Source organism: Trichechus manatus, unplaced genomic scaffold (assembly GCF_000243295.1).
Source record: "Trichechus manatus latirostris isolate Lorelei unplaced genomic scaffold, TriManLat1.0 scaffold00020, whole genome shotgun sequence".
Lineage (NCBI taxonomy): Eukaryota > Metazoa > Chordata > Mammalia > Sirenia > Trichechidae > Trichechus > Trichechus manatus.
In genome coordinates, this window is record NW_004443956.1 from 6,074,052 (window position 1) to 6,099,887 (window position 25,836).

Here is a 25,836-nt window from a genome sequence, read left to right on the forward strand (position 1 = left end):
TGTGGTTCTCTTTCTTTTTGTTCAAGTTGTGTAGTTAATATTTTGATTTTGTCCGTTTTCTTCTTTTATGATCTATTGCTATAAATTGTCCTCTGAAGACTGCCTTTGCTGTGTACCAAAGCTTTTGGTATGATGTGTTTTCATTCTTGTTTAATTCTAGAAATTTTTTGATTCCATCTCTGATTTCTTTTTTTACCCAGTGGTTTGTAAGCAAGGTGTTATTCAGTTTCCATGTAATTGGTTTTTTTTTTTTTGTTGCTCTTCCTGTTGTTAAGTTCTACCTTGATGGTGTTGTGGCCAGAGAAGCTACTTTGCATTATCTCATTGTTTCGGATTTTGCTGAGGGTTGCTCTGTGACCTAAGATGTGGTCTATTCTGGAGCACATTTCATGTGCATTGGAAAAGAATGTGTACTTTGCAGCTGTTGGGTGGAGTCTTCTATATATGTCTATGAGGTCAAGTTGGCTGATTGTGCCCTTTAGGTCTTCTGTATCGTTGTTGAGTTTCTTTCTAGATGTTCTATCCTTTTCTGAGAGTGGTGTGGTGAAGTCTCCTGCTATTATTGTGGAACTGTCAGTTTCTCTTTTCAGTGCTGTTAGAGTTTGTTTTATGTATTTTGGAGCCCTGTCATTGGGTGTGTAGACGTTTGTTGTGGTTACGTCTTCAAGCTGGATCGTGCCTTTAATCATGGCATAGTGCCCTTCTCAGTCTTTTATGGTTTATTTTGTTTGAAAGTATTTTTTGTCTGAGATTAGTATTGCCACTCCTGCTCTTTTTTGGTAGCTGGGTTTGCTTTATATATTTTTTTCCATCTTTGATTTTTAATAAATTTACATCTCTGTTTCTAAGATGTGTGTCTTGTAGACAGCATATTGATGAATCCTGTTTTGTATCCATTGTGTCACTGTCTGTCTCTTTATAGGTGCATTTAGCCCATTCATATTCAGTGTAATTATTGATCGGTGTGAGTTTATTGCTGTCATTTTGTAGCTCTTTTTTTTGTGGTGCTGACATTTTCTTTGTTCCTTTTAGTCTCTTGTGCTGAATTCCTTCTTTTTGTGGATTTTTTGTTTGTTTCTTTTGTTTTTGTAGACTTTAACTGAGACTTTATGTTTTTCTTTTTTATTTTAATAAGTAGATTTGTTAACTTTCTCTGTGGTTACCTTGAAATTTACCCTTATGTTCCTAGGTTTAAACCAGTCTAGTATTACTTGGTATTGCCTTGCCTTCCTCTCCATTAGAAGGTTCTGTAACTTACGCTGTTTATTCCCTCTTTTATTGTTGTGGTGGTGTTGTCATTTACAAATTAACGTCTCTGGTTCCCTGTTGTAATTCTTTTGGTTTTGGATATCTTTTAGAGTTCATTTTCTTGGTTGGTACCTGGCTGGTACGATCTTGTGTTCTAGATTCACGCTGTTGTCTGATGTTCGTTCTCAAACCAAAAGACTCCTTTTAATAATTTTTGTAAGTTTGGTTTGGTTTTTACATAGTCTCTTAATTTCTGTTTAGTTGGAAATGTCTAAATTTCACCATCATATTTGAATGAGAATTTTGCAGGGTATATTATTCTTGGCTGCCCATTTTTTTCTTTCAAGGTTTTATATATGTCATCCCATTGTCTTCTTGCCTGCATGGTTTCTGCCGAACCAGCCGAGCTTACTCTTATTGTTTCTCCTCTGCATGAGACTTTTAGTTTTTCTTGAGCTGCTCTCAGGATTCTTTCTTTGTCTTTGGTTTTAGCAAGTGTGATTATGATATGCCTCGGTGATTTTCTTTTGGGGTGTCTCGTATATGAGGTTTGTTGTGCTTCTCAGTTGGTCAGCTTTTCATCTTTCATGGTATTTGGGAAGTTTTCTGTCAGCAGTTCTTCATTGATCCTCTCTGTGTTTTCTGTTTTCTCCCCCTGTTCTGGAACTCCAGTCACTCACACATTTTTGTTTCTGATTGTATCCCACGTAATTCTCGGGGTTTCTTCATTTTTCTTTGTTCTTTTTTTCTAATTTTTCCTCAAACAGAGTTGTAGCCAAGTGTTTGTCTTCAGTGTCCCTGTTCCTGCCTTTCATCGTTTTATACCTGCTTCTCAGCCCTTCTGTGACACTGTCCGTTTCTGAAATCTTGTTGTTTATCTTTTGGATTTCTAATTGTTGTTTTTGTGTGATTTCTTGTTGTAAATTTATTTTGACATTATGTTCTTCTATTATTTTCCTGAATCCTTCCATTTTTTGTCTGTATTTTCCATGAATTTGTCTGTCTTTTCCATCAGTTTGTCTATTTTTTCCTCTTTTTGTCTGCTTTTTGCTTCAACTCTTGGATTGCTCTGAATATTAGAGATTTGAATTCCCTATCAGGTAGTTCTAGTGCCTTTTCTTCTACTGGAAAGTTATCTAGTGTTTTATTTTGGACACCTACTGGAACCATCCTGTACTGTTTTTGGAATATGTTTTGATATTGTCTGCTGTCTTCGGGACATTCAGTAGTTATTTTTCTCGTTTATTGATGTAGATTTGTTTGTTTCATCCTGCTTTTTTGTTTTACTTGGCTATATCTGAGCCGGCAGGCTGTGCGTTCTTTGTTGTTCGCTCGTCTGTGGACAGGATACGTTTCATGTCCTCGTCCAATGGCCAGGGCCAGTCTCTCAGCTGTGGTACAGCAGGGCAGGTCCAGCTGAAGGGGAGTGGCTGGGATGGGTTGTTTGTGGCACATATTAGGGCCGACAGGTCTGGCCAGGAATCAGTCCAGGGCAGGTTCCACTAGGCCACGCTTGTGCTTCTCCAGGATGTGATGTTCAACACACGGTACAGGCAGCCGGGGGTGGGGGTAGGTTGTGATGTGTAGAGCTAAGATGAGTATGGGAAAGAGTAGAGAGAGGAGAGAGAAATAGGAGCCAAAAACAAAGAACAACAAGAAAAAAGTGGTAAGGTAGTTTACTGTTGGAGTGGGGAGATGAGAAACAGAGAAATGGAGAAAAACAAAAAGGGGGAAAAAAGAAAAAAGGTAAACAAAGAAAATGTCTGGAAAAAAAAGAAAAGCCACCGGGGATCCCGCCAGTGCGGCTTCTAAGACTGGGGAAGTGGCTTCTAGGCTGCAAAGTGCATTCTGGTTAGAAAGGGTAGAGGTGTCACACAGTGACAGGAAATGAAGGTAAGTATAGAGAGATTAGAAACAGAGAAATGAAAAAATACAAAAAGGAAGGAAGAGAAGAAAGAAAACAAAAACAAAGAAAAGAAAAAACTTCTCATGTATCCCACTGTGCAGCTGCACAGACTGGGGAGGTAGCTCCCAAGCCATGCAGTACAGCCTGGCTAGAAGGGGCTCCCAAGCCGAGAAAACAGAGAAACAAAACAGAACAAATCAAAACAAACAAAAGCCCCGGGGAACCCACCAGTGTGGCGGTGCAGGCCGGGAAGCAGTTCCACAGTCTAGTGGTGTTTCACAACCTTTCATGGAGAAGCAAAGATGGCACACGGAGCCAGGTATTTCAGAGAAAGGAAGGGGAGGTGATGAGAGGTCTGGTAGAAACCAAAAGAAGTGGAAAAAAGCACCACTAGCAGCAAACAAATGGCAGTCAGGGAGCTGGCCTCTGTGGGTGGGTGGAATCCAAGGGGCACAGGGCTGAAGCCGGTGCCTCCCTGCTAAGAAACTATGACCGCAGGAAGCAGAGGAGGCCGAGCGGGGGTGAAGGGCGGGGGATTGGAAACTGTATTTTGCTGATTACTTGCTGTTCTGTCTCCTGCTGTGATGTCCGTGAAGCTGCTTTCCTGTATTTCCTGTTCTCCGATCTCCAGCAGGAGTCCTAGACAGTAATCCATGCTGCATTAGCCAATATGGGACTTCTGCTCATAACTCTTCTCATTCTCTGTTCTATGTCAGTTTCTTATTCCATTTGGTGCTTGGCTAAACATTTTCTCTCTTCATATGATGCTTGGGGTTCCAAGATTGACGTTTGTCTGTGTTTGACTTAGTTTTTTGGGTCTTTACTGTGGAGGGACGGCTTGGTGCTTCTGTCTATAGCTCCATGTTGTCCGAAAGTCGAAAATAGTTTTTAAATGTTGTTTTCATTGAGAAGATCTTAGTGGAAGTAAAAACAAAACAAGTATCCTGATTCATTCCTCTGGCTCCAAATAGAAAAACAAAAACAAACAAACTAAACTTTTCCAGGTGGAAAGACATGGCTTCTGATTTTTGAATGATGGGATTGTGTTTTTAAATTGTCTTCATCTCCTGCTCATCTCTCTACTGGCATCAAAGGGTAAGGGATGGGGTCACCCACGGGGAGTGTCTAGCTCATTTTATGAATTTGAATCAGCCTCTTCTTTACATTGTGGCTTAGATTGGAGGGCTGCAGTTACGAAAGGCTGGACCACTGACCTCCAGATGCACCTGAGTTCAGATGGAGACCTCTGGTGGCTCACGAGTTTTTTAAAACCTAGATCATGTTACTGAAATAATGTTCACAAGATTCACTGGCTCAAAAGTGATCTTATTGTAGAATTTATAGACAGAGACTGAATTAAAAGAGCATTACACTGGTGACCCAAACACTTCCTATTGCGGAACCCTAGTAGAAACTGCTCTGGTGTATACTGTGTCCACGGCCAGAAAGAAAGTATAAGAGAGCATGAGAGTGTTCCACAGGACATGGAGTGGAATCCTTGTCTACCTGTGAGAAAATGCAGAATTTTCTTTCTCATTGCTTAAATCTGTTTTGAGGTAGCAGGAAGTTGGCTGTTCCGGGTACACCTCGCAGTAATGACCTTGATCCCACTATTGTTTGGAAGGAGTGTGTTTGAGTGTGCCTATGTGCACGCATGCAAGCCCTTTCTCTGAAATCTCCAAAATCTCTTTTCTGGCAAGGATCTGGGATGTGATCAGGAGGGTTCCTTCATTTATTCATGTTCATATATTCATTTTATTTCTTCGTTCTCTCAAAATGCAACGAGTATGATTTTTCTTCACTTATATGTGATAATGCTCATTGTAAAAAACAAACAGTAATACAAATAAAAATGAGGAAGTAAACATTACTGCAGATTCACTGTACAAGATTGCAACTTGGTCCTTTTTGGACACCATTCTTCTAAACATCTTTCTCTGCCTGTTATTGAATAGACCTGCTGTCCAACATGGCAGCCACTCGCCACACGTGGCTCTTGGGCGCTTGAAGTGTGGCTGGTCTGAATTGACATGTGTTGTCAGTGTTAAATCCACACCAGATTTTGAGAAGAAAATAGAGAGAGAGAGATTAAAATATCTTAGTAATAACTTCACATGTTGATTACTGGTTGAAATGATTAATATTTTGGAATACATTAGATTAAACAAAATATACTGTTAAAATTAATTTCACCTGTTTCTTTTTACTTATTAAAATGTGTCTACTAGAAGATTTTAAATCACATTTGTGGCTTACATTGTATTTCTGTTGGACAGACACATCTCAGTTTTTTAGGAATAGAAACTTGCAACATTTGTCCCGCTTTTTTAAACTTTAAAAATGCGTTGCCAATATCTGTCTGTAGCAGTCGATATATAGTAACATTATTATTACTTTATAGCTATGTGTATTTAGCCAGTCTTACTTTGTTGGATATATAAGCTCATATAGTCATCTTTGCAAGCCTGTGGGATTATCTCCTTGGGGCAGGGTTTCTCATCCTTGGCACTGTTGACATTTTGGGCCAAATAATTCTTTGTTCAAGTGGGTGGCTGTCCTGTGCATTGCAGGATGTTTGAAGCATCCCTGGCCTTATGCACTAGATGTCAGTGACATCCATCCTTTTTCCCCCATCCCCTTGTGTGACAATCAAAAATGTCCCCAGACATTGCCAGAGGTCCCTTGGAGGGGTCAGAATTGCCCCAGTTGAGAAGCCCTTACTTAGGGACAATTACCAGAATTGAAAATGCTGGGTCAAAATGTATACACATTTGAAATTTTGCTATGTATTCCAAAGCTGCTTTCTAGAAGTGTGGTACCAATTCATATTTCTGTGAAGAGTAACAAAGACCCTCATTTAAAATGCAAATGCCACCAGGAGCTTTTAGAGAGGAGGAAGGCCTGGGTATTCAATTGTTATTGTATTTGTTAGGATTGCTTTCTTGAGATTAGCTCTTTTACAGGCCATGATGGAGGTAGTCTAGGTAATTTTTCTGGGAGACAAGCTTGGCGGTTAGATGCCATGAACCATCTTTGCTCATTATACCAGGCTCCTGTGTACTCATGAAGTGGGAGAAGGTGGGGAACATCGGAGAGAAAACCTCCTATTTCTTTGCAATTTATCTAGGACTTTTCTTACTGTGAGATATAGGAATAATAGTAAATGTTGATGATAATAGGTAACTATTGAATGTTTGTTATTTGTCAAGCATTCGGCAAAGTGTGCTTATTTATAATTTAAACTTCAGAAAAGCCTGGTTGTTAAGTAGGTGCTACTATTGCCCCCAGGCAAAGGAAGACACAAGTACAGAAAGGAGGTCAGCCATTTATTCAGCATGTCCATTCATTCAGCATATCCAGCGTGGCCACATCGTGAGCATGTGGTGTGGCCAGGATTTGACCTAGGGAATTCAGGTAACCACATTATTCTTGTATTCACTGTTCAACAAGTATTTGAGCTTCTCCTATGTGCCAGCAACTGCGTCTGTTGCTGAATTTACAGTAGTGAGCAGAAGATAACATAACCTAGGTCTCATGGAGCTCTCATACTAAGGGGGGGCTGATAAAGATTGATCTAATGAGGGCTAAGAAGCCCTAGTGGTACAGTGGTTAAAAGCTCAGCTGCTAACCAAAAATGTCAGCAGTTAGAATTCACTGGCCGCTTCTTAGAAACCCTGTGATGCAGTTATACTCTGTCCTATAGGGTTGCTATGAGTTGGAATCGACTCAATGACACTGGGTTTTTTTGGGGGGTTTCAATGAGGGCTAAGTAATGAGGGTACATGGTACTTTAAGAGCTTACAGTTGGGGGATTTACCCAGAGGCTTTCAGGGGAAAATGATTATTAAAATGAGATCTGGAGAAAAAGAGAAGGGTGGAGGTTAAACAGGAACTAAAGAAAAAGAGCAGCACTTGTCCTGTGTTGGAGTGGACCATCATATATTGAAGGAAGTAAAAGCAGGCCATGCTGGAACTTGCCAGGGTGAGTGTAGCGCATGATGAGACCAAGGATACAGGTTGAGGCCAGAATGCATGTGGATTTGGGTCTACACCTCCAACAGAGTTTTTTTTTTGGTGGGGGGGATGCATGGAGTGTGGTTGGGGTGAGGAGCATATGAAGAGATTTGCATTTTAAGTAGTTACTCTGTGAAGTGTTAAGAATGCTGGTGTCAGGGGGCAATGGGTACAGAAAAATTGGTAAGGAGGCCAATCATTCATTCTCAACACCTCTCAACAGAGCATCTCTGTTTCACTTCTTTATTGTTGCTAACAAATGACCCTGAAACTTATGAGCTTAAAACAACCACCACTGACCCATGGTTCTGCTGTTTGAGCAGGGCTTAGCAGGTGACGAGTTTTCTCTGCTCTACGTGGTGTTGCTTTCAACTGGAGCTTAGCTGTGGCTGGAACATCCAAAATGGCTTCATTTATACATTTGGCAGTTGGTGCTAGGCATTGACTGGGGCACCTTGGTTCTCCATCAGCATCTCCATCATGATAGACTGAGGGTGAAAGAAGAAGCTGTCAGGCCTCTTAAGGCCTAGTCCCAGAACTCTAATAGCCCTCATGCCCACTGCTTTGCATTTGTCAAAGCAAGTGTCATGGCCAGCCCTTATTCAAGGGGAGGGGGCATAGATGCCACCTCTTGATGGGAGGAACAGCACGTCATGCAAGAGTGGGAGGCATTACTGGCAACCAGCTTTGGGACTTGCTATGTACCAGACACAATTGGAGGCACTGAGAATAGACCCCTCTACAGGACAGAATAAATTCTCACTCAGGAGCTTACAGACGAAGATAATAAGCAAATAAACTAGAACACTGTCAGGTATAATTTGCTAGGCAGTGAACTAAAATAGTGCTATAGTGGAGAGTGACTAGGGGCCCTAGTAGCACAGTGGTTAAGCGCTGGACTGCTAATTGAAAGGTTGGCGGTTTGAACCCACCTAGCTGTTCCGTGGGAGAAAGATCTGGCAATCTGCTCCTCTAAAGATCACAGTCTAAAAAACCCTATGGGGTAGTTCTGTTCTGTCACATGGGGTCACTAGGAGTCTAAATTGACTTGATGACACCTAACAACAACAGAGAGTGAGTGACGTAGGAGGTGAGAGGCCACTTTTGACTGTTGGATTGGCGAGGAAAGTGCCCCTGTAAGTGACATTTCAGTTGAAATGAAAAGAAGGAAGCCAGACATGCAAGTGCATTCCATGCAGAAGGAACAACTAGTGCAAAGTGTGCGAGGAGGAAGTAGAGATATTCCAGTAGGACGGAGGAGCATGGCAAAAGGCTGTTATAGAGCAAGCTAGAGATGGCTGCAGTTTGAACTATGATGTTGATGGTGGACAGGCAAGCAAGGAGGAGGATTTAAGAAATATTTAGGAGTTAAAATTAGACAGCAATCATGGATGGATTGAGTAAGGGATGTGTGAGAGAGGGAGCTATTAAAGATGATACCTGGATTTCTGATGTGACCATCCATGGAGGGAAGTTCCATTGACTGAGTCTAGTGGAATGTTGAGATAGCCCTGCTGTAGAGTAGGAAGATAATGAGATTGGGCTGGACACATCTCAGATTTTTCAGGATGAACCCTCTTTCATGTTTCTCCTGTGTAACCAGAGAGCCCAGACATTCCTATATTATAGTAGCAAAACTGAGCTCAGAGGCTACCTTCTGAAATTTATAGTTACTCAGGAAGACTTAAATCTTACCATGCATCTTGACATTTTGTTCAGAGAATACCATGGCTAGAAAGTAACACTGTGCCTTAGAAAAGAGAGAGTATTCGAAAGCATCTGTGGAATTTGCTTAGAAGAATAAATGTGTATTTGGTAATGTAGCGATTTGAATTTTTTTTAAAACCGTTTGCTTTTTTGTGTTTGCTGATTTCTCAAGCTTGTTAATTTGTGCCACATCTACCCATCATTTGTGCAAATTAGTGAGATTTAACTATAAATGAAAATGTCTAAGTTATTATATTATTTAAAATTAAAGAATAATTAGACTGGAGGAAAACAGGCAGAAAGAATGCTCCAGGATATATATTAGAGGTGGGAAAGGACAGGGGAAAATGAGGAAAGGATAAGCAGGAGAGGATGGGAAATATTCTTCCCACCTCCAGGGATACGGGGCATGTGATTACTCTGCCAGGTGGAATTCGTACACACTGGGACATACCCAGAAGCTGCAGTCATTCTATCAGGTATGGTTTCAAATGATTTTCTACTGATCTGTAAAATGTATTCAAAAAAAAAAAGAAAAGGGAGAGAGGTGGATATTGTACCAGGTCACTTAGGTTCTGCTGTACTGGATATCAGCTGGTATTCTAGAATTATACCTCTCTTTGTTTTGTTTTCAATGTCCACTGAGGACTTCCGATCATCTGATCCTATCAGAAAGATGCCAGTGAATGTGAAACCCAGGTTTAGGGTACCAAAGAAGGAAGTAGAGGTATCCTTTTAATTGGCAGGGTTGCTGCCTCTGTTCACTAATGCAGTAGTAAAAATTGACTGTTGCTTCTAGGGATTTATACTCACCTAGTTGATAAAAGCCTACATACAGGAATAGAACTTCCAGCCTTGTTTGTGGGAGCAAAAGCAAAGAAATTCCCTAAATGTCTGTCACGAAGGAATGACTAAATTACCATCCATCCTGGAGGTGTGCTGTGCAGCTGTTATAAAAGTTCATAGACACGTATGTGCTGATGTGGAAATATCTCCAGTATATATTGTTAAATGACCGAATGGATAAAATATATGACTGTTTGGGTAGAGGGGGATAAAAGAAATACACCTACATACACACATATAATTTTCCAGGCCTATTGCCATCAAGTCGACTCCAACTCATGGTGACCCCGTGAGCATCAGGGTTTTCAGTGGCTTATGTTTTGAAAGTAGATCACCAGGGCTTTCTTCTAAGACGCCTAGGTTGGTCTCGAACCTCCATCCTTCCCATATGCAGACCAACACATTAACTGTTTGCACCACCCAGGGAGTTATTGTACGTGTGCACAGTTTTTTGGAAAAGACAAATGGGAAACTTCCTGACAGTGGTTGTCTTCGGGAAGGCAGGCTGGTGGTTTGGGGGAGTGGAAACTTTTTTCACCATTTACTCTCTTTGTGCTGTTTGATTTCGTGTGTGTGTATGTATATGTATGTGTGTGTATATATATATGTGTGTGTGTATGTATATATATACACATACATATATGAAACTAATACTCATTTGAACATATTAGTTCTAAAATGTCAAAGAGAAAGTGGTGTTATTACCTAAAGGGTAGCAAGGCCAGTTAAAAGACATCAAACTGGATTTTGATGATCTCGCTTTTAATCCTTTCTTTGCTTTTAGTAAATGTGAAAATCAGGTGGGATTGATGACTGATTTCAGAACTCAGTGACAAGAAACAGTTGATTCAGCTCAGATCTACCAGATCTTTACTTCCGACTCGTCTCCTACGTAATGCGAATTTATTTTCTTGTCTTCCACTATCAGTGTATCCATTGCATGTCATAGAAGACTCAGCCCAAAGTGACGTAAGCACAGGAGACTGTCTCTGATTACATAACTGAATAGGTCCTGTGTAGGTCTGGCTGGCCTCGATTTAAGCCCTAATGCCCCATCTCTGCATTTCTCCCCTCTTCTTTCTTCTGTGTTGTCCCCATTTCTAACGGAACTCCCTTCCTGGTGGCAAGTAGTGCAGCGTCTCTGTTCTCACCATCTCGAAGCTCCAAGGGCAGCAGAGAAGATCACCTTCTTTTCCAGGCCCCAGAGCATTTGCTCTGAAGGGCTTGCCTTGGGTCACTTGCTTCCCCAGGGACCTTTTTCAATCTCAGTCCATTCGGGCGGCAGACCTTCAGTGTGGATGTTGACCGAGCTCCATCTTCTGTTTCCTATTTGAAATTCAGTTAAAAGGAATAGACCAGGGAGCTCACCATGTGATAGGGAAGGCAGGGCTGCTCATATGTAAATCCTTTTTGATGTGAAGTATTAGACTGAAAGGAATTTTGGGAGGAATCATCTGTATGTGGGAATACTAGTAGAGGGTCTATGAGAGGGAGACACTGGAATTAAACCTTCTGTGAGAAGTAGTCCTTCTTCAGGCAGACATGAAGACTTTCAGAATGAAACAAGCATGAGCAGACACTTTATTTTCATCAAGTTCTGTTTATCTGGCTTCCAGAGGGCCCTTGAACTGTCCTCTTCTAGTCTGGTAGCCACCACCCGTGGATCACCCTGGTCCAAGGTAATCATTCAGTCCTCAGAGCCTTAGAGCATTTTATTTCTTTGCCACTCATTTGGTACTTAGTCATGTATTGCTTTGTATTGTTATTTACTTCTCTCTCTTCCCCAGTTCCTTTCTTTCTCATTGTCTGGGCTGCACAATTAGTGCCCTCTTATCAAGCAGTAGTCCCCCATTAGCAAAAGGATTGTGTTCCAAGGACAGACTTTGTCCTCAGAAACTTTGTTCCCGGCTACTGAAATAATGGAGACAGCCTAGGGCTGCATTCACAGAAGGCTGAAGGGGGTGGGTACAGTATGAACACATCAGCCAACTTTTGTGCTGGAAAACACAGTATAGGAGTCTTGAACCTGACAAAGACAAGGGGGATGGAAGAGGGAGGAAAGCAGCTTGATTTATGGCTAAAGTAGTAAGGAGGAAAGAAGTGAGAGCCTGGGGATGTGTTAGAGGTTGGAGTCAATTTTTATTACAAGGGTCAGGTGACACGGTTTCACATAAGCCAGACGTGTGAAGGAGGGACAGTGGCAAGTGGAAAGCAAATTATGATTTGATTGCTAGTTGGACGTGTCCCACCCATCCCAACACCTTGTTGCGTGCAGTTCTTGTAAACTGAGCTTGAACACAGTCTTGGGCCTAAGAGGCCCCTTTTTTCACCCACTACACAAACCTGAATCAAATGATGAGCTCTACTTTCTGTAGCACAGAGAGGTTAGAGCACCAAAGAGGAGGCAGATCAGCCCCCGTGGACGAGACCTCTGAGTACTAATTTGTATTTGCTGTGAAGTGAGGGCATGCAACTGGGAGAGTTACGGAGCTGTTTCCCCTTGCCAGGCATTGCATCTACCAAACCCAAGGAAGACCACGGTCACGGTGCACTTGTCTCCATATCCAGGAATAAAATATAACCGTGCTTTTCCCTAGCAGTTTGGAAAATGTGTTCAGCTTGAAAGGGTATCAGCAGGAACATTGAGAAGACTTCAGTGAGCTCCACTGATTCCAAACCCCAGTCAAAAAATGAACCAAGTCAAGTCGAACTTCTGATCTGGTCAATGGAGGTGACCATTTAATAAGGGACAGAGCCCTTCATCCCAGTTAGGTATCAGAAGCTGACAATATAAATGTCTTTTCTTTGGCTTAACACTTGACTGCAGCTCAGTGGCATTACACGGTTGTCAGTCAGTGAGAGTAAAGGATGGAGAGAGGAATTCCTAGTTTTGAAGGGGGGCAAGGGTCTAATGACCTATACGAGAAGATGAGAGAAAGGTGGTGGAGGCTGAGTATGGGACACAGGACAGGCATGGACACTTCTGGGTCTCTTCCAGTGTTACTGAGGCCACCCTCTGCTACTTGTCCCAACTCTATTATATTGTAAGACCTGTGGAGCAAGGAACCAACTGGTTTTGTTCACCGTTTGATGCAGTCCAGCACAGAGCCTCATGAGGACATTACAGTTGATCCACTCATGATCCAGAGGACTCTGCCAAGAGCAAATTATGCATATTATTTTTCAATGTTAAGTAAATTTTCTCCAGTGTTCTATTTATCAAGGTTTTACTCTTCATTCTCCTATAATTGGTGGCTCTAATGCACCAAAAAAGAAAAAGAAGACACTCTTTATTCTATGTGTATAGAATGTTGATAGATGTAATAATACTGCCTTGTTCAGTAGTTGCTTTTTGGGTATATGCCTTATCTTAAAGTTAACTCTAAAATCCCAATGGGTAGAGAGGCTGTCTTTTAAGACTCTTTTGATTCCTGATTTAGAATTTACAATAGGTGCTTTATAATTATTTCCCCAGTGAGATTCAAAGCTTTCTTGAGTACAAGAACAATGTCTTGTATTTATTTATCCCCTCTGCCAACATTGTACACATAGTAGGTCTGGTCTTAGAGATAGAACCGTTTTGCACAGCAGTTTTAACAATTCAAACACCCTGTACAATGGTGCCGCTATAACAGTGTGTGGCTTTGGACTTAAGCCCGGTGAAAGCACGTTAATGGATAAGAGTATTTCTCTGTAAGGTTTTTCTTCTTTGTCTCCTTTCTATTTTTTGGTACATGAGCAGGCTCTGTCTCTCTGTGGGGAAGCAGCAGACAGCTTCAGTGAGTACAAATGTTATATCCACATGTGGAATATAGCCCCAGAGATAATCATATGTACCAGTGATCCATCAGTAGATTCTATTACGCATGTGGTTATTTTATCAAAGGAATTAAGCTTTCTTGATACATGAAAAAAATAGTACCCTTTGGCCAACTCTGGGATGAATGAGTAGGTGTTTTTGTTATCTGTCTAGATATTGACATCTTTGAATTGCTTTTTCTCCCTGAATTTTCATAATTCCAAATCTAGAGTATGTTTTTTTCTTAACTTGTGTTTTCGAGTGATCATACTGTATTTGTGGGCAGTGATTGTTTCTTTTACCAAAAGTGAAATGACCCCTACACATTTTTTTTTTTTTAATTCAAGTCTTTAAGATACACTCCTTAATTTCTTCTCTCTCCCTCTCTTCTACGTTTGTATTTGCCTAGCAGAGATCCTCAGATGCATTTCTCCTGGAATGGAGTGTTCTTTAAATAGATGGGTGCGGTGAAATTACTACTTCTTATCTTGCACTTGGGAGGATATCACTTGCCTAATGGCATAATAATTGATTTTTTCACCCCTTGTCACTTTAGAATAACACTTTATAAAACCCCAGAAAGAGTCAAAGATGAAACTTGACAATCCAGGGAGAATTTTCAGCCATGTCACCAGCTCCCTCACCCCCCACTTGATAACTTGCTTGGGCCAGATCTGGGCTTCTCTGCCCAGTAAGAAAACCAAGATCAGCCTAGTTACAACACATGGGGACCCATCCCTACTAACAGGGTTATGGGATAGAACTTTCATCTCTCTTGGTTGTTAAGATGGAACTTCCATTCATTCAAAGCGTAAATCCCTTGCCTAATATTTTTATGCTTGTTTTCCTCCTGCCTGCGAACCTTTATTTGGTGTCTTGTCTCTTCAGTGGTGAGATTGACTTTTCAGGGCAAATGAAAATTTTGGAGGCAATGACTCCCCTCTTCCAGTCCTGGGTCTGTAATAACTGCCAGGTCCCAGTGACACTTTGATAAAAATTTTTTTACAGATGCTCACATGTATTGCCTTGATCGGCCTTGTCTTAGAGACACATCATTTTTGCACATCAGTATTAACAATTCAAACACCCTGAAATGCTAATAGCTCTAGTAAGCTTTTAATTCCATGGAATTTATTGCTTGCTATATTTCCATGAATTTATAACGCTTTGATTCTTAAGAGCCCCATTTAATCAGTTTTGCCTGGCACCGAACATAATAAACAACTTGCTCGTGAAAAAGTGCCACTTGGGGGAGGCTGCTAACAAGGAAGTTAAATGCTTCTGCCACTAGCAGTTTCTTCGCTGTATTTTTCATGAGCTGTAATGTACTTTGCTAGCTTCAGAGCAGTGGTTAAACAGACTGACAAGCTGAGCCCTACACCAGCCCTCAGAAGCCCAGACTTTCTAGGTGTTTTTACAAAAAGCTCAGAAGAATCAACGCTTTTAGCCTTATTTTTTTTCCCTCCTCTTGCTTAATGACTTGTAATACTTTTTCATTATGTTTACCTTAATCTCATAGCATATGATTTATAAATTGGGATGGTGAGTGATATCAATGGGCAAAAACAATCATTAGAGGCTGTTAAGGAACATTTATTGTTTATTTGGCTGCCTGTCTATAAAAGTACACATGATGGCCCTAATAGCAAAATATCAAATTATCAAGTGCTTTAAAGCAGAAAATGTCATTCGTTTCTCAAAACTGCACCAACTTTATATAATTGCCCTTTTAATTATCCCTAGTGGCCCATGAAATTTGCAAAATAGAGCATCGAAGGTTTGATTTACTTACATGTTGCACTTTGGCGGGGATTTTAATGAATGTTGTTTACTCCTGATGCTGAGATGAAATTTGTAAATGTTTATAGTGTGAGACTTAGAAGTAGGGGGAGTCCAGTAATAAAACAGAATGGACTGGTTTCCTTGGGTTACGTATGGTCGTATTCTCAGGTTTAACATTTTGAAAAATACTTTCTGACGTGGCATTTTATTTTTTTAATTCACCTCTAGATGAATATGCTTAAGTTTAGTTTTATGATACATTTTTTTTTTCCTCCTCCCTAATGACGTGATCTCGTTGTTTACTTTCTTGGGGCCTTTGGGGGATTATTTATTTGTTTCCTGGAAATTTTGGATTGCGGTCAGTTTCTCTTTCTGTAATTGCAGGCCACAAGATGACTTTCAGAATTGGAGCGCCAAAAGCTAATTTTTTGAAGATGATCTTTGCAGTTGTAGACTGTGGGCTGATTCTTGGATGAGAGTTTCTTAGCATCCCTGAAGCTCTGAGTTGGAGGCTTCCTGGGAGTGTTCTGTGCCCTCTTCCTAGAGGTTTTGTGTGCACTGTCATGTGCCATTAAATGGAAAGCAGAAAACCACTCTGAGTGACTGTGTGCCCAGGAGGGATCTGTCTGGATAGTGCTGCTGCCGAATGAGTTACCATCTCTCTGTGTTCAAGTTACCATCCCAGATTTTTGTCTTCCCTCTGCAGAGATGGAACCCTGGGCTACATCTTGGGTAATAAGAGAAGCGGTGATATAGGACGGAGATAGAGAGACCCTGGGATTTGATTGCAGGCTGGTTTGTTGGGCACAGGAAGTCTCTCAGTTCCCATTGATAGAGATATTAAATAATACTGGTGGACACCTGTGAAATATCACTTGTTAGGCATCCTCCGGTTGACAGCTTACAGTGATAACTGCCCGTTGGGTGTGGCGTGCCTCCTCGCATCTTCCTAGTCCACTGATGAGAATGTCACAAGGGACAGAATCAGGAGACTATCAGAAGTCCATAAGATTACATCTCTTATTTCCCCTTTATCTACCTGGCTTGTCACGGGGTTGGAACGGCAGGCACGACATGCCTCCATAAAACCATGTTGATTATGGCCTGGTAACTTGTTCTTCTCAAAGTGATGGTAAAACGATTGTCACCTCCCAGTATCTCCCCAGTTATTGAAGGGAGGAAGATCAGTTTTAATTGCTAAGCTCATTGCTTTTGAGGGGTTCTCTGTTACCCTCCTTTCCTGGTCTTCTGGGGTTTTCCTGCCCCTTGCAATCTCTGAAATAGCAATTGTCAACTCTCCAGCACCTCAGAATATTTAGTCTGAAGTCCTTGTGACATGGCTGTATCTGACTTTTAAATTTTCTACCTCCTTCATCCAGCTGACAGCAATTTAGAAACTGAAACAATTTTCAAATCATTAAAACGCAGACATTTTTAAGCAATCTCTTACCCCTGGCTACTGGAAGTAATCATATTTGCCTGGTTCAACTTCTTTTATCTTATGTAATTGTAGCCACCCCCTCTTCCTTACCTATTGTCTCTCTTGCAGACTGTATCTGCATTCTTGCTTTTAGCTCCACGACCTTGTACTTATACAATAGTCGTTGTTTTCTGTCCTTGACATCAGCAAAATGATTTCTACCTGTTTGACATTTCCATTTGCAGTTCCAGGTCTGCACTCAGTCAACCTGCAGCCTTCGTGGGCGTGGCTCTGGTGTCTTTCTGTGGCCTGGATTTGGACATTTCAAGAGCATCTCGCCACTTGGTCTTTTTCACTTAGTTTTCCTTCTAGATTCTCTTCCATCTGGACTTACTGTACACTCCTTTACACTTTTTCTAATATTAAGTCCCTTTTTCAAGTACTTTTTTTGGTGGTAAAATATCTATAACAAAACATTTGCCAATCCAGCAATTTCGACATGTGTAATTCGGTGACTTTGATTACATTCATCATGTTGTACAACCATCTCCACTGTCGTTTTCCAAATTATTCCACCATCATTAACAGAAACTTAGTGCCCCCTAAGCAATGACTCTCCCTTTTCACCCCCGGTAACTGCTAATAAACTTGGGTTTCTATACACTTGCCTCCATATAAGTGGGATCATACAATATTTGTCTTTCGTGACTGATTTATTCGCTTAGCCTGATGTTTTCAGGCTTCATCCATGTCATAGCACGTATCAGAACTTCGTTTCTCCATACAGCTGAATAATATTCCATTGTGTGTATGTACCCCATTTTGTTTATCCATTCATCTCTTGTGGATGTTTAGGTTGTTTCCACCTTTTAGCTATTGTGAACAGTGCTGCACTGAACATTGGTGTACACATTCAAATTTTAAAAAATATTTATTTTGTTGTTGAGAATATACGCAGCAGAACATACACCAATTCAGCAGTTCCTACCAGTACAATTCAGTGGCATTGATTACATACTTTGAGTTGTGCAACTATTCTCGCCCTCCTATTTGGAGTTGTTCCTCCCCCATTAACACACACAGATTTTTGAAAGGAGCGCCACTCAGAAACCAGGAGAGATCTGTACCACTTCTGTTACATCAAGGCTCAGGGTATACTAACAGATAAAGCAAATCCAGAACATGTTTACAAAATCTGTGGCGTATTCTCAATGTTTACATTAAATTAGTGTTTATGCTCTCTCTCCCTCTCGACACACAGACGCACCGTATAATGCAGTGTGATAGTGAGACTCACACAATTTATCTAAAATACTGTTTGTTTGTTTTTTTAATATAGATGGTGTGGTTCAATAATGGATCTAAAGTTTAAAGTTCTCCTATGAAGGATTAAATTCAGTCATGTCATTGTATTTCTGTGACGCAGTGGAGTTTACTTTTTGGAGAGCACCAGAAGTCCAAATGTGCATCCCTCTGTGGGTGTGAGCTGGGCCAGTGACTTTTTTGCCTTCCCATAGGCTCCGAGCACATGTGCTTCTCACGCCAATTTTTGTATTTCCAGGCACCTTGCACACTACTTTCTTCCTTTCCTACTCTGTTGCTTATTATTCTGGCTCTGCATCTTTTCTTATACCCCTAGCTAATTCTTCCCTGTTTTAAAAATGGAGACCACCGTTTGGTGAGTTTCAAACCCGGGCATTGTCCCTGCAGTTGGTGGCTCAGTCTTGGTCCAGATGACATCTGAGGCTTGGCTCTACATCACCTCTTGCACTTTGGAGTCTTGCGCTCAACTTTTGACGCCCTCATCTGTTTCCTGAGGTGCAAAACGTGTTCCTACCTTTTGATGCCTGAAATACTACCTTCGTTGTTCCTTCCCTTCCTCCTACGTGATCTGATGAGGTTATCTTCATGTATTTGTCACTTTGTTCTCAGTTTCCATCATACTTTATCAGTTCTTTTGGCGATGTTCCAGCTTTTTATGTGCTTATGCATGTTACTGTAAATTGGTGCACCGCAAACAAGCTCACAGGTGACTTGGGGAATCGCTTGACTAGGAAGCTTTAGTCTGCTCTTTTTCTAAGGTGTTCCCATGTTTCTGTTCTGTGCTCCTTTGAGAGAGATAAAGACTGATTGCTTTGTCAAGTTAACTAGATATTTAGCTGTCTTTCTCTTACATCTTGATGTTGTCTCCTCAAGGAGGAATGTCTCTTTGAGGCTCTTAGGGACTGATGGTGAGCTAAGCCATGAGTGAATATTAGCAGTGGGTGCTGATCGGCTGATAATCGATTTGCCTCAGGGCTTACTCTCCAGGGATTTCTGGAACACAGAGCCCTTCTTATTTTCAGTTCTTGGGTCTTCTTTTTATACAAAGAAGTAGGATTATCCCTTTCTTTCTTATATCACTGTGCTTTTCCTCTGTGCTCTGATTTCTCACCAAGTCAGTCATGGCAAGTGGCTAGAATAGTGCTATCACGTAATAAGTGCTCAGTAAATTTAGCTGATACTGTTGCTTCTGGTCAAAGTTGCCGTTGTTTTCCTTTATAATTCACCTTATTTTTGTTGTAGTTGAGAACACACACAGTGGAGCACATACCAATCCAACAACCTCCACATGCACAGCTCAGTGACATTGACTACACTCCTTGAGTTGTGCAACCATTCTTATCTGCTGAGTTGTTCCTCCCTCATCAATAAAACCCACTGTCTCCCAAGCTTCCCATCCAACCCCCCCAGGTAGCTGTTGTCAGCTTGATCTCACACAGATAGATCCCATAAGAGCACAATGCTCGAGGCAGACACTCCTCACCAGCCAAGCTAAACCATTGCTTGGCCTTAAGAAGACTCCAGGGGACATCCTTAGTTTAAGGTGTAAGGTTAAAGACCTTCCCAGGGCAATTGTCTCAGGGATTCATCTAGCCTCCATGGCTCCAGAAGTTCTGGAGTCTATGAATTCTGTTCTGCATTTCCCCCCTTTTGATAAGGATTCCTCTATAGCATCTTTGATCAAAATGTTCGGTAACAGTAGCCAGGCATCATCCAGTTCTTCTCATCTCATGGCAAAGGAGGCAGTTGTTCATGGAGGCAACTGCCCACACACTCCATTTCCTTCTCCCATTCCTGACTCTCCCTTTTCCTCTATTGCTCCAGGCGAATGGAGACCAATTGTTGTACCTTGAATGGCCACTTGCAAGCTTTTAAGACCTCAGGCACTACACAAAGAACTAGGAAGTAGAACAGAAGCACCTAACACTTTATTACAAAGTTTTTGTTATTGTCGTTGTTGTTAGAGGAAAGGGAGGCAGTCCAGAAATTTCCTGTGAGAGAAAAGAAGGCAAAATTTGGTTTTTTACCTCTTTCTCTGTGTCCTTACTCAGCCAGTTCTAGGTTCCTGGAGTTGGAACTAGTTCCTCACAGAGCAGAGCTAGACTTGTCCTGAAACTTAAAATGGGAGCTTCAGAATCTCTAAGTTGTAGAGAGAGTAGATTCTGGAATTGCATGAGCTCAGTTTACTTCCCAGCTCAGCTTCTTTCTCGCTGTGGGATCTTATGCAAGCTACTTGACCTCTCTGAGCCTCTCATCTGTAAAATAGGGAAAACTGTATCCATTTTAAAAAGGTTACTGGGAGAATTAAATGCAATAATGAATTTAAGAGCATGTATAGCAGAGCCTGGGGCATAGTAAGCCCTCAAATGTTATAGCTGTTCTTACTGCTCAGAGGATTAATCAAAGACTGTTAGCAGTTGCTTAATGAATTTAAACCATAATTCTGTACCTCCAGCTGAACTATAATGTGATACCTGTTTAATGGACAGTTCTGTGCTTGGAAATCTAGAGTGGAAGGCTAATGACAAGAACCCTGGGAACCTCCTTGCCTCTAATACGGTATTTAGCAAAGGAGCCGAAGAAGAATGAGGGACAGGTGCCAAAGCAATTAGAGAATCCAATTGGATCCCTCCTAAATGCCAATGTTTTCAGAGTTGGTAGGACTCAAGAATTGAACTAATTTCTCTAAAACGCCTTTCTTAACTCTCCATTCCCTATGTCAAAATTTTATGGGTTTTGCGTTTCTCATCCTCATTTGACTGCATTCTGGAATTATGGATTTTTTATTTGTTGGCAGTTTACCATAAATACTGCATGGGTCTAGCAAATTGATGTGTTTTAAAAAAAACATTACTTTTATTTAGCTTTCCTAGAGCACAACAGTGTGTGTTCTTTCTAGAAGTCATTCTGGGGCAAGTCTCCAAGGCTGGTGGGTGTCGACAATAAAGGTGATAGCGTGGGTGGCTTAATCTTGGAGGCACAAATGCAGAAAATACGTTGAGTATTAAATTCTCCATTGGGTATAGATGCTCAAATGGTATTATTTTTTCTACAGCATTCTGTGGACGTACCTCATAGTCATATTGGAAGTGTTAAATTCACTGAGATTTTTTTAGACAGATGCCTTCTCAGAATCTGAGTTTCCCTTAAGAGTGCTCAAGCTGGTTATTATTAAATAGTTCTGCACTGGAACTTTGAAAAGTAACTGAATCTCCAAGGAGAAGCTTTTCTGTGGAGAGAAACTGGATAGGTACATAGGAAACTATCACCTCTTTAGAGTTGATTTCTCTGACTTTCAGATTAGGTTAAGCCCCTTGATTATATGTTTGTATAACATTCTGTGTTTTTCCCTAGCACTTAACAATTATAATTGATTATTTCTGAAGCTTTTCTTTTAGTGTGCTACTATCTACAAAGATTGTAAATTCCTCAGGGGTTAGGGACACTGTTTACTCCTGTACATCTAGCACACCATGAAGGACCTGGCACATAGCAGGACTCGATCTCCATATTTATTGAACATTGAATGAGTAGGAGGATCGAGAATTTCTATTCCTTGATTACTGGGACTTTTTCATGACTGACTGTGTTTCATTTAGAATGAGTTTGGCTGCATGAACAGAAACCTGACTACAGCAGCTTAATCCAGGGGTCAGCAAACTTTTTTTGTAAAGAGCTCAACAGTAAATATTTTGCCTTTGTGTGCTGGACAGTCTCTGTTGCAGCTGCTCAACTCCACTGTTGTAGCACAAGAACAGCCTTAGACAGTACTTAAATGAAGGATGTAGCTGCGTTCTAGTACAACTGTATTTACCAAAACAGGCTGCAGGTTTGGCCTGCGGGCTGAGCCGTAATTTGCAGACCCCTGGCTTAATCAAATGGGAGGGGGGCATTTTAAAAAAATAAAACAAGAAAGAAGCTAGCCTTCCAGGACTGGTGTACCTGCCCAAGGGAGTTCTCAGAGACAGAGCTCTTTCTCACTTTTTTGGCCGCCATCTTCAGGAATATGCCTTTTGTTCCCAGGGCTGCGTGATGATCCCTACTCCTCTAGGCATCAAAGGTGTGTTTCTAGACAAGGAGGTGAAAGAGCAGAGGACAAAGGGGTTTCTTCTCTCCAGGTTTTACCTGTTTTTAAGATGAAGTCTGTCTTACTTGATTCACCTTTTTACTCGGGAAAGAATGCTCTTCCTAAGGATATCTGCCTATATCTCATCAGCTGGGAGTGTGTCACAGGGCCACTTCCTGACACAAGAGAGCCTGGAAGTGTGGATATTCTAATCGAGCACCTTGCTGCCCAAACAAAACTGGGATTCTGGTGGTGAGGAAGGAAGGCAAATGGAGATTGGGTAAGCAGCTAGCAAGGTCTACCCCCCACTTTGTGTTTGAAACAGTTGCCCCTGGCCACAATTACCCATCTGTCAACAACTATATTTATGCTTTGTACTAAGCATAAGAAATGCGTGCACTTGTTAAGCCTCTGCCTGTCAGGTTAATATCTCAGCTCTTCTACTCATTGTCCCTATGATCTTGGCCTCAGTTTTTTCATCTTTAAAATGGGAAACAAGAGTGGTACCTGCTCCCTAGAGTTGAGGAGTGGGTTTAAAAAGGGAGGGGAAACATTTAGCACTGTGTTCTCCCATGGTCACCAACCAATACATGGTACCTGTCATTATTGTCATCAGTTCTGTCAATGTACAGGTGATGTTTTTCTCTCCTGGCTCTTTAAAATACAGATATATTTATTTAAAAAAAGAAAGAAAGAAACAGAGGGAAACAGGAGAACTGAATATAAGTGTATGAACTAATGTTACGTGTGAGGGAGCATACTGGGGGTTTCTCTCTGCACCGCCAGTTATTCCAGAAGATTGAGAAGAAGACTTCAGCCTGATTAGACAGCAAAGTTCGCGACGAACAACAATAGAGCAATAAAAACCCAGTTCTCAAAACCCGAATTATGATCACACCCTCCCAGAGCTATTGAAAATCCCAGCTTTCATGGTTTTGCATAGACTAGGTTTTGTTGTCTTATTTTAGTTTTTAAACATATTGAAATCACTCTGAGGAGATATTCCAGGACTGCAGGTCTGACTATCTGTCTTAGGCTGGGTTCTCTAGAGAAGCAAAACAAGTAAAGTGTATAAATATATATATAGAGAGAGAGATTATATCAGGGAAACAGCTCACATGATTGTAGAGGCTAGAACGTCCCAAGTCCGTGGATCTGGGTAGAGGCATCTCCCAAGTCACACAGCTGCAAGAAGCTGGCAAGCCCAAGCCCGGAAGGTTGGAGAGCAGGGCTCCCAGTCACAGGCTGTGCAGATCGACAAATCCCAGGTTCGGCAGATAAGCTGACAGCTCAAGTCCCAAGAACGGGAGATGAGACGACAGGAAGCAGCCGCAGGATCCAGAGAGAGCAAAAAGCCAGAACATCTGCTTATATACAGATTCGGGCCACACCCCCAAGGAGACTCCCTTTCATCTGATTGGCTACTCACAGTATATTCAATCATGGGAGTGATTACATTAAAACACAGAGAATCATGGCCCAGCCAAGTTGACACACAATCTTAACCATCACTATCAAAGCCGTATGTCCTTTGTGCTGTGTGCACACAAAAAAACTCTGCACCTTGACCTACTCTAACCAGTGTGCTTAGAAGTGTTGTTCTGAAGAGCCAAAACCAAACAAACAAGCGCATTCACATTGAGTCGATTCCGACTTGTACTGACCCTATGGGACAGAGTAGAACTGCCCCATAGGGTTTCCAAGGCTGAAATCTTTATGGAAGCAGACTGCGACATCTTTTCCCCTATAGAGCGGCCGGTGGGTTTGAAGTGCCAACCTTTTGTTTAGCAGCTGAGCGGTTAACCACTGCGCCACTAGGGCTCCTTTCTGAAGAACAGGCGTTTGGAAAGAGCTGACCTTGCTGAGATTTAAAAAAAAAACAAAACTTGCCATAAATTTGATTCTGACCCATCGTGACCCCGTGTGTGTCAGGGTAGAACTGCACTCCATAGTGTTTTGGAAATGGATTGCCAGGCTTTTCTTCTGAGACACCTTTGAGTGGATTCAAACCACCAACCTTTTGGTTAGTAGCTGAGCACTTAACCATTTGTGCCACCTAGGGACTGCTCCATGCTGAGATACGCCTGATTTTATTTTATTTTATTTTTTGGTAGAAAACATATTTTATTTTGGGTTATTTTGTTGTTGTACTTTAGATGAAGGTTTACAGAACAAATAGTTTCTCATTAAACAGTTACTACACATATTATTTTATGACAATGGTTAACAAACCCACGACACGTCAACACTCTCCCTTCTCAACGTTGGGTTCCATGTTGCCAGCTTTCCTGTCCCCTCCTGCCTTCTAGTCCTTGTCCCTGGACTAGTGTGCCCCATTAGCCTCGTTTTGTTTTATGGGGCTGTCTAATCTTTGGCTGAAGGGTGAACCTCAGGAGCGACTTCGTCACTGAACTAAAAGGGTGTCCGGAGGCCATACCTCTCGGGTTTCTCCAGTCTGTGTCAGGCCAGTAAGTCTGGTCTTTTTTTGTGAGTTAGAATTTTGTTCTGCATTTTTCTCTGGCTCTCTCTGGGACCCTATGTTGTGATCCCAATCATAACAGTCACTGGTGGTAGCCAGGGACCACCTAGTTGTACTGGACTCAGTCTGGTGGAGGCCGTGGTAGTTGTGGTCAATTAGTCCTTTGGACTAGTCTTTCCCTTGTATCTTGTTTTCTTCATTCTCCCTTGTTCCCGAAGGGGTGAGACCAGTGGAGTATCTTTGATGGCTGCTCACAGGCTTTTAAGACCCCAGATGCTACTCACCAAGGTAGAATGTAGAACATTTTCTTTATGAACTGTTATGCCAGTTGAGCTAGATGTTCCCTGAGTCCATGGTCCCCACAGACCTCCGCCCAGCAATTTGGTCCCTCAGGGAGTTTAGATGTGCCTATGGAGCTTCCATGACCTTTCCTTATGCCAGTTGAGCTAGATGTTCCCTGAGTCCATGGTCCCCACAGACCTCCGCCCAGCAATTTGGTCCCTCAGGGAGTTTAGATGTGTCTATGGAGCTTCCATGACCTTTCCTTGTACAAGTTTTGCTGGCTTTCCCCAGTGTTGTGTACTGTCTTACCCTTCACCGAGTTACCACTTATCTATTGTCTATTTAGTATTCCCCCCACTCCTCCCATCCCTCGTAACCAACAAAGATTGTTTTTCCTGTGGTTTTACAGTAGAGGTCTCTTACAGTATTTGTGCTTTTGTGATTGACTTACTTCACTCATCATAATGTTCTCCAGTTTCATCCATGTTATGAGATGCTTCACAGATTCATCATTGTTCTTTAGCGTTGCATACGACTCCATTGTGTGTATGTACCATAGTCTGTTTATCCATTCCTCTGTTGATGGGCATCTAGGTTGTTTCCATCTTTTTGCTATTGTGAACAGTGCTGCAGTGAACATGGGTGTGCATATGTCTATTCATGTGATGGCTCTTATTTCTCTAGGATGTATTCCTAGAAGTGGGATTGCTGGATCATATGGTATTTCTATTTATAGCTTTCTGAGGAAGCGCCATATCATTTTCCAAAATGGTTGTATCATTTTGCATTCCCACCAGCAGTGCATAAGAGTTTCCACCTCCCCGCAGTCCCTCCAACATTTGTTATTTCCAGTATTTTTGATTCGTGCCAGTAATGCCAGGGTGAGATGGTATCTCATTGTAATTTTAATTTGCATTTCTCTAATGGCTAGTGATCGCGAGCATTTCCTCATGTGTCTGTTGGC

The 25,836-nt window shown here is 41.6% G+C and overlaps 1 protein-coding gene across 9 annotated transcripts in view; it reads left to right on the forward strand.

Annotated features, from left to right (window-relative positions):
* The window catches only part of FOXP1 (forkhead box P1), a 686,938-nt gene that overhangs the window by 352,931 nt on the left and 308,171 nt on the right, over positions 1-25,836 (forward strand). Inside the window, exon 1 of one of the 9 annotated variants that reach the window (XM_023727896.1) lies at positions 3,712-6,568. The exons of the other annotated variants lie outside the window; for them this stretch is intronic. The gene's annotated coding sequence lies outside the window, so the exon portion shown is untranslated. Of the gene's footprint in view, positions 1-3,711; positions 6,569-25,836 lie in introns of those variants that run through there. 9 annotated transcript variants of the gene reach the window in all.